Source organism: Rhinopithecus roxellana, chromosome 10 (genome assembly GCF_007565055.1).
Source record: "Rhinopithecus roxellana isolate Shanxi Qingling chromosome 10, ASM756505v1, whole genome shotgun sequence".
NCBI lineage: Eukaryota > Metazoa > Chordata > Mammalia > Primates > Cercopithecidae > Rhinopithecus > Rhinopithecus roxellana.
In genome coordinates, this window is record NC_044558.1 from 139,999,382 (window position 1) to 140,011,892 (window position 12,511).

Below are 12,511 nucleotides of genomic sequence, written 5' to 3' on the forward strand. Positions count from 1 at the left end.
ATAAACTCTGTGAAATCAGGGATTTTGTTTTGCTTGCTGCTGTTCTCTAGGACCTAGAATAGGTAGGAAATAGGAATACATGGAATGAATGAATCCTGCATAAAAGCTCTTAGTACATTACATGGCATATAATAAGTGCTTAACAACTGTTAGTAATAACGATTTAGGCTTTCAAACTCTTGGTAACTCTTATCTTTTAAAAAGTCACTTAGGACTGGGTGTAGTGGTTCACACCTGTAATCCCAGCACTTTGGGAGGCCAAGGCAGGAGGATGCTTGAGCCCAGGAGTTTGAGACCAGCCTGGGCAACATAGGGAGACTCTGTCTCTGCAAAAATAAAATAAAACAAAATAAAATTAGCTGCTTGTGGCAGCCAGCAATGCACACCTGAGGTACCCGCTACTTGGGCGACTGAGGTGGGAGGATCACTTGAGCCTGTGAGGTTGAGGCTGCAGTGAGTCCTGATTGCTACTGTACTCTAGTCTGGGTGGTAGAATGAGACCCTGTGTCAAAAAACCCACAAAACAACAACAAAAAGTCACATAGATACCATTATATACTAGGTAGTCTGCTAATTAGCTATGTAATCGTCCTTATAAATAAAAAACAAACTAAACCAAGATGAAGTTTAAAATTTTTGAATACTCACAGAATGCAATGATTCAGTAGAACAATCCCTTTGAAAATCAGAAAAACAACTTACAAGGATGTTTTTACCGGGCACAGTGGCTCACGCCTATAATCTCAGCAATTTGGGAGGCCCAGGCGGACGGATCACAAGGTCAGGAGTTCGAGACCAGCCTGGCCAATATGGCGAAACCCTGTCTCTACTAAAAATACAAAAATTAGCCAGGCATGCTGGCCAGTGCCTGTAATCCCAGCTACTTGGGAGGTTGAAGCAGGACAATCGCTTGAACCCAGGAGGCGGAGGTTGCATTGAGCCAAGGTCGTGCCACTGCACTCCAGCCTGGATGACAGAGCGAGACTCCATCTCGAAAAAAGAAAAAAAAAAAAAGGATATTTTTAGAGTTGAGAACTTCACCCACAGAGTGAGGATGTATGCACGCTCTAGTGTTGTGCTCCTAAATTAGCCTAGATGTGCTTATATTCCAACAGCGAGCAGGCCCTGTCATGTTCCTCTCATTTCTTGGGAAAGCTGCCTACCCAACTTCCTAAACTGTGAGCAAAGCCTGAGATAACAGATCCCCTCTAGCTAACAAAGCCAAGCATGGAAGAAAATGCTTCCTTTCATTGAATGCTTTGGCAGTGTTTGGCTGTTCTACGATTTGCTACCTTTTAGTATTTAGGTTCCGTTTTTTTTTTTTTTTTTTGAGACGGAGTCTGGCTCTGTCTCCCAGGCTGGAGTGCAGTGGCCGGATCTCAGCTCACTGCAAGCTCCGCCTCCCGGGTTTACGCCATTCTCCTGCCTCAGCCTCCGGAGTAGCTGGGACTACAGGCGCCCGCCACCTCGCCCAGCTAGTTTTTTGTATTTTTAGTAGAGACGGGGTTTCACCGTGTTAGCCAGGATGGTCTCGATCTCCTGACCTCGTGATCTGCCCGTCTCAGCCTCCCAAAGTGCTGGGATTACAGGCTTGAGCCACCGCGCCCGGCTTTAGGTTCCGTTTTAAAAACTCTTCCATTTCTTTGGTTTTCATTTACCACCAGAATCTGAAAAAAGAAAAATAAAAAGGCAAAACCACAGGAATGTTGAAGTGGAATGTAAATAACAGATAACCAAATTATGAGACTACAGTTCCTTTTGCTTTGAACCTACAGTAAAGATTCAGAAATTCTTGAGTTTAAACGTTGCATTTTTATTTGATTTATACACTATATAGCCTCAAAGTGCTAATCATCTATTTTTTTAAAATCTACAGTTAGGGCTTCCACAGAGTAATCTTTATTTTCTTTAACCATACATAAATTCCTATATGAGAAATTTTAATATGCAAATAATTCGGGAAGTTACTAGAAGACTAAATATAGTATAAATGTTGGAGCAGAAAGAATATTTTAATGGGGAATATTAAAGAACATTAATGGCACCAAAGCTCTTTGACTTATATTTAAAAAATAGTAAACTAACATTCTCGTGAGTGTTAACTTACGTGAAGTATTTTCTGCCACTATCTCTAGGCTATTAATATATATTGCTTTTAAAAAAAATATTTCCTAAATTAGTGTAAGGGACCTGGCAGGTAGAAAATTTAAAATAAACCTCAGAATGTAGTCCCTCTTTTAGCAAACAGATATGTTGCCAAGGCAATCGGTAGCAGTTTTATGATTAACCACATGTAATGAAACTGAATCAGGGCTAGAAAAGGAAGCTATTCACATGTAAGATGCTGAAAACTGCTCTCTGATGGGGACTTTCAACAGCAGTGGGGGTTAAGGTGTTTATATGTCATTCAGATGTTCATTTTGTCTGCAATTTTGGATATATTGTAGGCGTGTAGGTTTGAAACCTATTCTTTTTGAAAGACCCCAAATGTGGTGTAGGAGGTGGAAATCAGGTGGGCAACCCTGAAGGCTGGCAATGAACAATTTGCTCATAGTCACAGAGGCTTCAAAACAGTCCCTTTAATCATGACTCATGGGCATGCAGAAGCACAGCACATTAGTTAAAATGAATACCTTCTGGATGGATGACCACAGCTGCCCCATTAATGGCTGTCAGATCTTTCACCTGATGTTCAGAGATGCTGAAGGGCGGGCACAACACAGACAAGTCCTACCATAGGTTCTTGGCTTTAACAGGAACCATGGTCAGAACTCCTTTGTCTCTACCATAGAACCCGGCACCGAGATAGCTAACAGGTGCTCAAATGAATAGTGAATAGAGTGTAATATCTCACCTACAGGTATTTCAATTAATTCGTTTGCCTGTGGGCCCAGCTGCAACTGAGCAGAAGGAAACATCTTGAAGGACATGGCCTGGCCTGAAACAATATGCCGAAGTGACTTGAGTGCAGGCTATGGGAACACAATGTTTAGTGATTGCTAAGCTTGTGAAAATGTCAGAGAAACTCAGTAGGATTGATTTTCATAACTCTGTAGAGAATATAGCACCTCACTGTCATGCATTGTTTAAATAATACTGCACTATATATATTTTTTGAATTGTTTGGATATTATCTGTATATGTCCAAACAATTCAAAAAATATTATCTGTATCAGATATTGTATCCAATATTGGATATTATCTGTATCATTAATAGTATTGGCCTCTTAGGATGGACAGAACATTCACTTAGTTACTAAATATGAGGTACTTCGATCTCCTAGTTTATAATTAGTGTATCAGTTATCTATAGTTGCAGAAGAAAAACATACACACATAAAACAAAAAACCTTCCCAACATTTAAGAGCTTAAAACAAAAATGATCTCTTTTTCATGATTTTGTGGTTGATCCAGTTCTGCGGGCCTGGGCTCTTTTCACTTTTGTGGCTAAGGCCAGCAGGTGACTTGGCTGGGGCTGGATAGTCTAAGACAGCCATACTTAATACATCTGGGATTACAACTGGTATGACTGGAACAACTACGAGGACTGAGCCTCCCCTTCCATGCGACCTTTCATCCTGCAGTAGGCTAGTTTGGGCTTCTCCACAAGGTGGTCTTGGGTGGGAGGAGCATTCTAAGACAGCGAGAGCAGAAGCAATCTAGATCTCTTTAAGTCTAGATTCCCAGCAAAATGTCATCTTGACAGACTTCTGTCCGGACTTCTTCCTTCTTTGGGAGGGAAGGAAGGAAGGGGTGGGGGGGAAGAAGGAAGAGGAAGGGAGGGAAGGAAGGGGGAGGAAAGGGGAAGGAAGGAAGGAAGGAAAGAAGGAAGGAAGGAAAGGAGGACTGAAGAAGAGAGAGAGAGCGCTCCTTTCTCTTCTTCTTTTCTTTTTTTATTTCCTTCTTCCTGTCTTTCTCTTTCTTCTCTCTTCTTTCTCTCTTTCTTTTCTCCTCTTTCTCTATTTCTTTCTCTCTTTCTTTTCTCTTTCTTTCTTCTCTTTCTTTCTCTCTTTTCTTTCTTTCTTTCTTTCTTCTTTCTTTCTTTCTTTCTTTCTTTCTTTCTTTCTTTCTTTCTTATGGAGTATTGCTCTGTAACCTAGGCTGGAGTACAATGGCATGATTGTGGCTCACTGCAACCTCTGTCCCCTGGGTTCAAGCAGTTCTCCTGCCTCAGCCTCCCGAGTAGCTGGGATCACAGACACCTACCACCATGTCTGGCTAATTTTTGTATTTTTCGTAGAGACGGGGTTTCACCATGTTGGCCAGGCCGGTCTCAAACTCCTGACCTGAGGTGATCTGCCCTCCTCAGCCTCCCAAAGTGCTGGGATTAACAGACGTGAGCCACCATGCCTGGCCTCATTTTGACCACACTCTATTGATTGAAGCATGTCACACAACCAGCTCAGATTCAAAGGACAGGGAAAGAGATATCACCTTTTAAGGCAGAAAAGACAAAGTTATATTACAGGGGGATGCATGCAGGGATGGGAGGAAATGTTGTGGCAGTCTTTGCAAACCATCTTAACACCTTAGTGCTCAATAAATGGTAACTATTATATTATTTTTTATTTTAGAATTGGCATATCTCTCAGAGGTTGTCAGGATTATTATTACTTTTTGATGGCTGGAGGAAATAAATCAAAGGAAGGCAATCTTAATTTACCCATTATGAGATACATTATCTCTTACATAGCTCTCTGCCTGTGATATCAATGGAGCTTAAGCTCTATTCACAGGAACCTTGGGTATCTAGAAATCATGACGTGTTTCACTAGACGTGAAGCAGTCCCTGCTGTTCCTCTGCTGGTTCAAAAGTGAGTGGAGTTCCAATTTGCTCCCCATCTTAGTAAGGTCACTGATGCTTGAACAGTCACCATCTTGTATTTTATTCAAAGTACACTCATTAATAATAGAAAATACTAAATGCACAATTGAACCTCAAAGCTGATTAATAGTATGCTTTTATCGTGGTATCCCTACTTACAATGATAAGAGAAAAGTACGTGAATACAATAGTACATGAATACATGTACTATTAATACATGAATACAATAGTAAGAAGGAAAGTGTGCTGTTCATTTGGAGTATAGCTGTTGTATTTCATAATAATAGCAATTTATTTGTCCAATCTCATTATTTTACATTGCTTTCCCATTATGTTCTGTTCTCTTTTGTTAGGTCTGCAGTAGGATCCTAATTTAAAAATTGTCCAAGTGAGGCTGAGAGGTAGGGATTCCCTTATTATTTCTTGAAGAAATATACCTGTGCATTAATTCTTTCCACTTCCTGGAATATGTTTTCCGCAGATTTCCATGGGCTTCACTTCTTGTCATTCAGATTTGTTTAAATATCTCTTCCTTAAAAGGAATTTCCTGGCCAACATCCTGAAGTAGGCACCTTGTCACTCTCTGCAAAGTACTTAGCATGACTGATAATTTTCTTGCTTGTAGAGGTATATGTGTTCATATGTATTATCTTTCCTAGTAGAATGTAAGAGCTAAGCAAGCAGAAACTGTGTCTTGTTCACCAATTCTTCTGTAATTCTTAGAATCCATACATATAGTAAGCTTACAAGATATGTTAAATGAATAATAACAGAAAGGCATTTTAGTTTTAGTGCTTCTCTACTTTTTTCTTTTTGTTTTTTAGACAGAGTTTCACTGTGTCACCCAGGCTGGAGGGCAATGGCGCTATCTTAGCTCACTGCAACCTCCGCCTCCTGGGTTCAAGTGATTCTCCCGCCTCAGCCTCATGAGTAGCTGGGATTACAGGCACCCGCCATCATGCCAGCTAATTTTTGTATTTTTGTAGAGAACAGGGTTTCAGAATGTTGGCCAGGCTGGTCTTGAACTCCTGACCTCAGGTGATTCACCCACCTCAGCCTCCCAAAGTGCTGGGATTACAGGCGTGAGCCATCATGCCTGGCCTGCTTCTCTCTTTTTAAGTAGAGTTTAAATTTGAGGACAAACCTTTTTGTATTTTTCTGAAAGATGGTTTATAATGAAGATGAGATTCTGAGACATTTATATTATTTCATTTTTATTATTTTACTTAGTGCTGTAAATAACAGTGTGTTAAGTGAAGGTAAGTTTAAGCAATCACCTGTGTTCCCAATCTGTTTTGATTCTGGAACCTGAAACCCAGAGCTTAGTGCTGAGTTCCGGCAAATCTCCCAGAACCACCACCCTTTAATTAGGGCTTCTGTGTCAATTCTCCAAAGGGCAAAGGCCTTTTGGGAAACTGGATTTTCTTCAGGGATAGGTCTAAACAATACATACTTCTGAATCCCCAAGTTCATTTGTTTTATCTTTATAGCCCAAGATTTCCTGCAGCAATTGAAATTCTCCAATATTTTCACTGGATTGAACTAAGTTCAAATTTAAAACCTATTCAGTTACACTGTTTTTAAGCTTAAAGTGTTCTTGCTTAGGTAGCGGGAAACTTTTTCAAGGGATATTCTTGGTACAAAGCCAAAGTCAAATAGAAATCCGAGTGGTTGCCTTGTGATACAGAAGAGTATGTAAGAACATTCTTCTGTAGTTGTGACTGTGGCAACAGCTTCTATGAAAATGGTTCAAATAAGACTGGGCACGGTGGCTTATGCCTATAATCCCAGCACTTTGGGAGGCTGAGGCCGGCGGAAAACCTGAGGTCGGGAGTTCGAGGCCAGCCTGGCCAACATGGAGAAACCCTGTCTCTACTAAGAATACAAAATTAGCCGGGCATGGTAGCGCATGCCTGTAATCCCAGCTACTCAGAAGGCTGAGGCAGGAAAATTGCTTGAACCCGGGAGGCCAAGGTTGCGGTGAGCCGAGATCGAGCCATTGCACTCCAGCCTGGGCAATAAGAGTGAAACTCCATCTCAAAAAAAAAAACAAAAAAGAAAAAAGAAAATGGTTCAAATGATGTGCTAGGTATTTTGATTAACCTTGGGAATATTTCAATCTTGTCATCTTCAGCAGAAAAAAATGAACTTTTGAGTCATGAATAACAAGGCAATTATTGACTCAATAAACAAAATGTCAGGGATGTTATCGGAAAAGTATTAAGTGAGGAAATTACCCCATTGAAGTCTTCATTGCTTAAGTGATCAAGACAGCATTAATTATCATGGCATTCCAAGACCTTCCTTCTGGGCCTCACTTTACCAAGCTGACTTTATCTCAATGTATGGAACTCTTCAGCACAAACGTTCAAAAGCAGTCAGGCCAAAATTCTTATGATATCCTAAATTATTGGTGCTCATTTCCTTTTATTTTGGTGGCTACATAGTTTATTTCTGCCCATCTTCTAAGATCCAGTTCATGCTTCCTCTCCTTAGCAAGGCTGCCTTCATCTGCCCTCACGGGTTCTTCCTGGCCCATTCCCTAGAATCTTTCTAGTCATGTTTTTGCTTCCTGATAATCAAAGGAGATGACATAATATTTTTAAAGAGCTCAGCCTAGTGTCCTGAAAAAAGATGCCCCTTTTTTTGTTTGTTGGCATATATAACATACTGAAAACAAAAACTGGGGTATTAAAAATGAATAATAAATGCACGAGGTATGAAGAAATATAGCATGATGGTTTAGAACATAGCCTCTGGAGTTACAGAAACCTGAATTATTTTCCTTACTAGGCCCCTTACTACTTGTTTAACTTTGGTCAGGTTGTTAGACTTCTCCAAGCCTTATTTTCCTACCTTGAAAAGGAGGGTAATACATAGGACACGTTTAATAGGGTAAATGTGACAAGTGAAATAACAGATATGAAAATTCTTTACAAATCACAAAACAAGTGAAATAACAGATATTAAAATTCTTTATAAATCATAAAAGGGCTGGGCATGGTGGCTCATGCCTGTAATCCTAACACTTTGGAAGGCCGAGACGGGTGGATCACCTGAGGTCAAGAATTTGAGACCAGCCTGACCAACATGGCAAAACCCTGTCTCTACTGAAAATACGAAAATTAGGCTGGGTGTGGTGGCTCACACCTGTAATCCCAGCAATTTCGTAGGCTGAGGCGAGTGGATCACCTGAGGTCAGGAGTTCGAGACCAGCCTGACCAACATTGTGAAACCCTGTCTCTACTAAAAATACAAAAATTAGCCAGGCACGGTGGCGCAGGCCTGTAATTCCAGCTACTCAGGAGGCAGAGACAGGAGAATTGCTTGAACCCGGGAGGTGGAGGTTGCAGTGAGCCAAGTTCACACCACTGCACTCCAGCCTGGGTGAGGGAGTGAGACTTTGTCTCAAAAACAAAAAAAAAATCGTAAAGTACTGTATTAATGTTAAATATTATTTTGTATATTTTAGAATTTTTAGATACGTGACATCAGAGTAACAGTTTTTTTTTTTTTCTTTTTTTTGACATGGAGTTTCATTCTTGTTGCCCAGGCTGGAGTGCAATGGTGCCATCTCAGTGCACTGCAACCTCCACCTTGCGGGTTCGAACGATTCTCCTGCATCAGCCTCCAGTAGCTGAGATAACAATGGCATGTGCCACCATGCCCAAGTAATTTTTTGTATTTTTAGTAGAGATGGGGTTTCACCATGTTGGCCAGGCTGGTCTCAAACTCCTGACCTCAGGTGATCCACCCGCCTTGGCCTCCCAAAGTGCTGCAATTACAGGCGTGAGCCACCACACCTGGCCTACAGATTCTCTTTAAGCCAGCAACATGCAAGGCAATAGCTGTTTTGAACTTGGCATCCAATGAGAAGAAGTCACATTCTTTCCCTGGAGGGGCTTTCATTGTAGATAGGGGGACAAAATATGTCTCCTCATAAAGCAAAAATATGTCAAAAGTGAAATAACAACAGTATGCCAAAAATTACTCAAGGCAAAAATAAAGGAGATGATACAGGGTGTCAAAAAATTGGAAAAATAAACAATATTTCTGAAGTCCCAGGAGTAAGAGATTGCTTTCAGATTGGCGTAATCAGGGAGGGTTTGTAGAGGTTATGGTTGGGTGTTAAGTGAGCAGGGGCTTGAAGGTAGGTAGGATTTGATTAGGTGGAAAGTGGGTAGAGGGTGTGAGAGAGCAGAAGTGTGGAAGTGGAAAAGTTGGAAGGTTAACAAGGAAACCAGTCTGACTAGAGTAATTCAAGCTAGTGTTCCCAGACTCAGTTGAATATTAGAATCAAAGTGGAAACTTTAAAAAATTATACAGATTTCTGAGCTCCACTGAAGATGAAATAAATCAGAATCTCTGAAGTGTGGGGTCTGGAATCTGTAGCTTCAAAAAGCTTTCAAGTTGATTCTAAGGAATAGCCAATTTTGGAAACCACAGATAAAAAGGATCAGTAGATTATAAGCAATAAACTTAATTAAGGTTCAAACTCCAAAGGTCTTGAATGTTAAGACTGTGGATTGTATTTAACAACATTCTCAAACTTTAGTAATGTATCGATATTGTTTAAAGGGAAAAACGTCTCTGGGGACTCTATAAGAAAACTGCAGAATTCAGTGGAGAGTCACAGAAATTTTTGGGGGACTGACCATGCTCAGAGGTATGATCCTGAGATATCAGTCTATTTGTCATCTCTGGAATGGGCTGAAAGAAAAAGAAAGTGGAGATGGATTTATAAACTAAGAGACCACAGGTACAGTGTAGGAATTAATGGGATCAAAAAGAATTCAGGGCTCTAGAGCATGTGTTTCCTCAGCCAGATACAGAGGAGGGAATGGTAGCAGAAGCACTTGTTATAGAGGGTGGATATTTAGCACCATCATTCATAAGACCCCTGAAAAGTTTGATTGTTTAGAAGGTTAAGCCTGCTTCTTTGGCCGGGTGCGGGGGCTCACACCTATAATCCCAGCGCTTTGGGAGGCTGAGGCAGGTGGATCACCTGAGGTCAGGAGTTTGAGACCAGTCTGGCCAACATGGCAAACTCATGTCTCTATACTAAAAATACAAAAATTAGCTGGGCGTGGTGGAACACTCCTGTAATCCCAGCTACTTGGGAGGCTGAGGAGAATTCCTTGAACCCAGGAGGCGGAGGTTACAGCCAGTGGAGATGGTGCCACTGCACTACAGCCTGGGCAAAAGAGCGAGACTGTCTCAAAAACAAACAAACAAACAAACAACAACAACAACAAAAAACCACTGCTTCTTTTAGGCTGGGTGTGGTGGCTCACACCTGTAATCTTACACTTTGGGAGTCAGGCAGATTGCTTGAGTCCAGGAGTTTGAGACCAGTCTCGGCAACATGGTGAAACCCCATCTCTAAAAAAATAGAAAAAAATTAGCTGGGCATGGTGGCGTTTCCCTGTAGTCCCAGCTGCTTGGGAGGCTGAGACGAGAGGATCCTTTCAGCTGAGGGAGGATAATTTCAGCCTCAGGGACATTGAGGCTTCAATGAACCATGATCACACCATCATACTGCAGCCTGGGTGACAGAGTGGGACCCAGTTTCAAAAAAAAAAAGACTACTTATTTTCCCTTCTCAGTCTCCTATAGCTCTTAACACAAGCAACTCTTGTAATACAGAAGAATTGTGGATCTATGTAATAATATATGTAAATTAACTGATAGGAGACAGTTTTTCAACTGATTTTCTTGGGAATTCCAAATTTCTAGTCCTGTTCTTAAAAAGCTATTCCTGTATACATTTTTCTGGCCAGTCTATAAATTTCAATGAATGGTTTTACCACAGACTTTTAGGGATTTCTGAGACCCTTTCAGAGAGTTCTGCAAAGTAAAACTATTTTCATAATAATACAGAGACTTTATCTACCTTTTTCACTGTGTTGACATTTGCCCTGATGATAAAAAGCAATGGTGGGTAAAACTGCTGGCAATGGACAAGTAGTCATTGTATTCTTCATTGCCACATCCTTGCAGTAAAAAAGGAGATACCAGTTTTATTTAGAACTGTCCTTGATGGGACCATAAAAATTATTAATTTTGTTAAACCTTGACCCTCAAGTACCTACCTTTTAAAAATTCTAGGCTGAGCACGGTTGCTCACGCCTGTAATCCCAGCACTTTGGGAGGCTGAGGCAGGTGGATCAGCTGAGGTGAGGAGTTCGAGACCAGCCTGGCCAATATGGTGAAACCCTGTCTCTACTAAAAATACAAAAATTAGCCAGGCATGGTGGTGGGCACCTGTAATTCCAGTTACTCAGGAAGCTGAGGCAGGAGAATCACTTGAATCCGGGAGGAGGAGGTTGCAGTGAGCTGAGATTATGCCATTGCACTCTAGCCTGGGCAACAAGAGTGAAACTCCATGTCAAAACTAAAAAATATTCTATATGATGAATTTAGAATTACACATGAATTAATTCTGCCGCACTTAGAAGCGTGAGGAGAAGCATTTGTGCAGTGTTTGAGTTCTAAGTGAAACTAGCACGTTTGTTCATTTGATACCAATTTTTACTTGTAAGAATGACTGGCACAATACAGTTATTCAGGCTTGGGTAATTGGCAGGTATTTTCTTGAAAATTAGTGAAGTAAGCATGTCAATTCAAGGATATCAACTACAAATATTTGTTATAAATTTCAAGATTCAAAGTTTTAAGTAAAAAAATTAGAATTTTGGAAAGCATGTGTCTTAGTCCATTTTGTGTTGCTATAAAAGAATACCTGAAACTAGGCAATCCATGAAGAAAAGAGGTTTATCTAGCTCATGGTTCTGCAGGCTGAGAAGTCCAAAGGCATGGCCCTGGCTTCTGGTAAGGGCTTTCATGTTGGATCACAACATAGTGGAGAAGGTCAAAAGGTAAGCAGACATGTGTAAAGAGGGGAAAATCTGAGTGTTGTCCTGTTTTTTTTAATTTTTTATTTTTTCAGATGGAGTCTCGCTCTGTCACCCAGGCTGGAGTGCAGTGGCATGATCTCGGCTCACTGCAAACTCCACCTCCCGGATTCATGCTATTCTCCTGCCTCAACCTCCCAAGTAGTTGGGACTACAGGTGCCCGCCACCATGCCTGGCTAATTTTTTGTATTATTTAGTAGAGACAGGGTTTCACTGTGTTAGCCAGGATGGTCTCGATCTTTTGACCTCATGATCTGCCTGCCTCAACCCTCCAAAGTGCTTGGATTACAGGCGTGAGCCACCACGCCCAGCCTGTTCTGGTTTTATAACAACCTTTTCTCACAAGAATTACTATATTCCCAAGAGGAATAATCCAGTCTCTTAAGAGTGAGAACCCCCTCACTACTGGGAAAACAGTCCAAGTCATTCATGAAGTATCTGTTCCTATATCCCAAACACCTGCCAGTATGCCCTGCCTCCCAGGGCTGCCATACTGGGAATCAAGTTTTAACATGAGTTTTGGTGGGGACAAGCAAACAGCATCCAAACCATAGCAATATGCATCTATCACCACTGTGACCCGGAAAACTCAGCTTCCCACATTTTTCTTTTTTCTTTCTTTTTTGAGACAGAGTTTCGCTCTTGTTGACCAGACTAGAGTGAAATGGCGTGATCTTGGCTCACTGCAACCTCCGCCTCCCGGGTTCAAGCGATTCTCCTGCCTCAGCCTCCTGAGTAGCTAGGATTACAGGCATGCGCCACCACGCCTG